The sequence below is a fragment of the Piliocolobus tephrosceles genome, unplaced genomic scaffold (genome assembly GCF_002776525.5).
Source record: "Piliocolobus tephrosceles isolate RC106 unplaced genomic scaffold, ASM277652v3 unscaffolded_12883, whole genome shotgun sequence".
Lineage (NCBI taxonomy): Eukaryota > Metazoa > Chordata > Mammalia > Primates > Cercopithecidae > Piliocolobus > Piliocolobus tephrosceles.
Genome location: NW_022294180.1, coordinates 3777 through 8572, shown reverse-complemented (window position 1 = coordinate 8572; position 4796 = coordinate 3777). Strand labels below are relative to the sequence as shown.

Genomic DNA, 4796 nt, shown 5'->3' with positions numbered 1-4796 from the left:
GTTTTTTTTTTTTTTTTTTTGAGGCAGAGTCTCGCTCTGTTGCCCGGACTGGAGTGCAGTGGCCGGATCTCAGCTCACTGCAAGCTCTGCCTCCCGGGTTTTTTTTACGCCATTCTCCTGCCTCAGCCTCCCGAGTAGCTGGGACTACAGGCGCCCGCCACCTCGCCCGGCTAGTTTTTGTATTTTTAGTAGAGACGGGGTTTCACCGTGTTAGCCAGGATGGTCTCGATCTCCTGACCTCGTGATCCGCCTGTCTAGGCCTCCCAAAGTGCTGGGATTACAGGCTTGAGCCACCGCGCCCGGCCTCGAGCAACATTTTTCATAAGAGAAGAACATAAAATTAAAGGAAGCCAAAGACTATAATAAATGGAATAGATGAGCAAATTGGGTTGTCCAAGACTCAGACACCAGCAGGTGTGAAATATCCTAGGGGGAAGGAAACAAAGGGATGCCAATCCATTTACTTCCTTTCATGGAAAGTGCAAAAGAGGCAACATTAAGTGAAACACTGCTTGGTGATAAATAGTGGATAGTAAAGCCATAAAAAGTATTCACAGAATGATAGATAGTGGTCACCTCTGCTGACAGCAGGCAAATTAAGTCAGGGTAGAGCACCACAGGGAGACTATGAAATGCCCAATGTCTGTTCATTACTGTGAGCCTCCAGTCTAAAGAACTTTATATGATGTTTATTTAAATGTAAAACAAAACATTTTATGCATTTTGCTGAGTAAGATATAATTTATTATACATATAGGCCCAGCACAGCGGCTCACGCCTGTAATCCCAACACTTTGGGAGGCCGAGGCAGGCGGATCACCTGAGGTCAGAAGTTTGAGACCAGCCTGACCAACATAGAGAAACCTTGTGTCTACTAAAAATACAAAATTAGCCAGGCATGGTGGCGCATGTCTGCAATCCCAGCTACTCGGGAGGCTTGAGGCAGGAGAATCACTTGAACCTGGAAGGCGGAGGTTGCTGTGAGCCAAGATCGTGCCGTTGCATTCCAGCCTGGGCAACAAGAGCAAAACTCCTTCTCAAAAAAAAAAAAAATGTGTATATATATATTACACATATATAAAGAATGATTTAAGCACTAAAATTATCATTTATTTATTTATTATTTATTTATTTATTTGTGACAAAATCTCACTGTCGCCCCCACTGGAGTGCAGTGATGCAATCCTAGTTTTCTGCAACCTCCGCCTCCTGGGTTCTAGCGATTCTCCTGCTTCAGTCTCCCCAGTAGCTGAGATTACAGGCGTGTGCCACCACGCCTGGCTAATTTTTTTATTTTTAGTAGAGACAGGGTTTTGCCATGTTGGCCAGTCTGGTCTCAAACTCCTGACCTCAAATGATCCGGCCGCCTCAGCCTCCCAAAGTGCTGGGATTACAAGCGTGAGCCACCGCACCTGGCTAAAAACTATAATTTAAAAAAAAGAAAGTGCTTGCACTTTCCTGCGACCCATGCGGTCATCACCTTGTGGACAAGGCCAGGATGCCCTTCCAGAGACATGTAACCCAGTCACCTTCATCACTCTAGCCAACAGCCAGCACTCACTCCAGATATGTGAGTGATGCATACTACAACAATCATTTCTATTAATGCAAAATCATTAGGGAAATTCAGAATGTTAGAAAGAAGAAGACATGTCACCCGTAATTATACTACCTAAATATAACTACTATAAGCTTTTTCAGTATTTTTATTTCCTTTTTTTTTTTTTTTAAGTTTTTTGAGATGAAGTTTCACTCTTGTTGTTCAGCCTGGAATGCAATGGTGTAATCTCAGCTCACTGCAACCTCCGCCTCCTGGGTTCAAGCGATTCTCCTACCTCAGCCTCCCAAGTAGCCAGGATTACAGGCGCCTGCCACCACACCCGGCTACTAATTTTTTTTTTTTTTTTGAGACGGAGTCTCGCTCTGTCACCTGGGCTGGAGTGCAGTGGCCGGATCTCAGCTCACTGCAAGCTCTGCCTCCCGGGTTTTTTTTACGCCATTCTCCTGCCTCAGCCTCCCGAGTAGCTGGGACTACAGGCGCCCGCCACCTCGCCCGGCTAGTTTTTTGTATTTTTTAGTAGAGACGGGGTTTCACCGTGTTAGCCAGGATGGTCTCGATCTCGTGACCTCGTGATCCACCCATCTCGGCCTCCCAAAGTGCTGGGATTACAGGCTTGAGCCACCGCGCCCGGCCTAATTTTTTGTATTTTAGTAGAGACAGGGTTTCACCATGTTGGCCAGGCTGGTCTCGAACTCCTGACCTCAAGTGATCTGCCCGCCTCAGCCTCCCAAAGTGCTAGGATTATAAGTGTAAGCCACGGTGCCTGGCCTATTTCCAATCTTTTTATCTGCCCAGATTTCTCTATATGGTTATAATCAATATATATGGACAGTTTTGCAGCCCGCTTTTTAATTTGTATTAAACAAGTATATTTTCGGCCAGGCACAGTGGCTCACACCTATAATCCCAGCATTTTGGGAGGCCAAGGCAGGCGGGTCACTTGAGGTCAAGAGTTCGAGACCAGCCTGGTCAACATGGCGAAACCCCGTCTACTAAAAATACAAAAACTAGCCAGGTGTTGTGGCACTTGCCTGTAATCTCAGCTACTCGGGAGGCTGAGGCAGGAGAATTGCTTGAATCCAGGAGAAGGAAGTTGCAGTGAGCCAAGATCGTGCCACTGTACTCTAGCCTGGACGACAGATCAAGACTCTGTCTCTATTTAAAAAAAAAAAAAAAAAGTGTATTTTCGTATATGTTACCATGTTTAATGGCTGAGTAATAGTCCATTTGATCTGGCAGATGAACTATAATTCCTTTGCTGTTGTTGAAAAATTAGGTATATGATGTGATCAACCTTTAAAAGTAGGCACCCCAGTCAGAGCAGACCTGGGGACCTGTGCGCCCTGCACCCAGTTAACTGCTGAAGGGGTTGGTTCAGGCTACCAGCCCCTTTGGTGAGAACTCTGCCAGGGGCTCTGCTGATTGTTCTGAATCATGGAGGTGAAGAAGACTTCTCTAGCTAGGTGACGTTCTTGTTGAAAGTCATAGGCTACCTCAATCGGCTCTTCCTACAAACTGTCTTTAAGAGAGGTGCCTGCCCGCACTGATCCAGGAGCTAGGGCGTAGCAGCTTCCATGGATAGGGAGATGGGCCCTCTTGTGACCTTTGTGTGGAAGGCAGTGTTGACTATGCTTCTGCACTGGCAGGCATCGCCTTCCACAATGAAGGGCGCTGGTTGAATGATCCAGCCACAAGACCTTCATGGTGCTGAGATGGACCTACTACCTCAGAAGAGTGGCTCCCACCGCACTGGCAACAGCACTTGACATGAGATTGTCCAACTGGAGCTTCACAATAACCAAATCTTTAGCTGTCCTCTTCATCTTCAATCTTCTTTCTGATCTTCAAGCTGGAGGTGTTGCAATGGCACTGGTCCTTGTGATCCTCCTCATCGCCGGGAGTCTCTTCATGTTCACCTTCAAGTCCACACAGCCCAATGTGGAGGGCTTCACCTTGGTGCTGGGGACCTCGCTCATTGGTGGCATTCGCTGAACCCTCACCCGGACATTCCAGCAGAAGGCTGATCTTGGCTTCCAGGACTCCATCGACAGCATGCTCCACCTGCAGCCACTCGTGTTTCTGGGGCTCTTCCCTCTCTTTGCTGTATGTGAAAGTCGCCATTTGTCCACGTCTGGGGAAATCTTTCATTTCCAGGACACAGGGCTGCTCCTGGGGCACTTGGGAGCCTCTTCCTTGGTGGGCTTCTTACCTTCGGTTTGGACTTCTCTGAGTTCCTCCTGATCTCCAGACCCTCCAGCCTCACTGCCTCCATTGCTGGCATTTGGAAGGAAGTCTGCACTTTGCTGGCTGATCAGATCAGCCACCTGAACTGGCTGGAATCCCTGCTCTGCCTCTCAGGAATATCCTCAAAGCCCTGCACTCCAGAGGTGATGACAGCTCTGAACCCTTGAAGAGGCTAGGCTCCAGTTCCCACCTGGAGCCACTGCCCTGAAGCGGCCAGCAGGAGTAAGATGACAATGCCGAGGAGGAGTACTTTGTGGCTCAGAGGCAGCAGTGACCAGCCAAGGGGAGCAGCTTGAAAGCAGGCCACTCTCAACTAACACTTGGCAGTAGCTCAGGGGACCTGGGTGGCTGGCTCTTCATGGCAGCTGGGAGCAGTGGACCGGGAGTCACCTGGGCATGACCATGTGGTGTGGCCAGGTCAGGGACTTGTAGCTTCTGCCCCTCCCTTTGGAACATGGTCAAACAGAGAGGGTGAGCACCAGGCCAGCTTGGAACCTGGCCAGAACTGGGCCCAAGCTGTGCTAGAATCGCAGCAGCAGACGGGAGTGGGCTGGTTCTTCTCAACTATTTCCCAGACTCTGACAGCCAAGACTCATTTCTGAGGCTTAGCAGCTTTCTAAGGGGACTGGGTTTGGACTGCAGAGCAATTGGGAAGGGAACCTGGAGAGGCTGTGGCCCTCATCACCCGGGCAGCATCTTTTCTCAGATAGCAAATTTATTTATACTTTGGAAATAAATGGTTCACAGTCCAGAGAAAATGAACAAAAAATCCTTCATAAGCATAAAGGTCTCTCCAACTTTAGGATTGTTCCATATAATATTCTCGTGAAGCAGAGCAATTGGATCAAAAGGTGTGGATGTCATTGAGGACCAATACACATTACCAGCTCACACAAAGGCTTTCATACCAGTTTACACATCCATCAACATTGTCTGAGTGGTCATTTCACCAAAGCCTCAAAGGTCCCATGGGTTTCTGTAGTTTTTCATT

At 48.2% G+C, this 4796-nt stretch overlaps 1 pseudogene; it reads left to right on the top strand.

The window, feature by feature from the left end:
• Window positions 1–1467: 1467 nt before the first annotated feature.
• On the top strand, window positions 1468–4079 carry LOC111533538 (annotated as a pseudogene).
• Window positions 4080–4796: the final 717 nt, after the last annotated feature.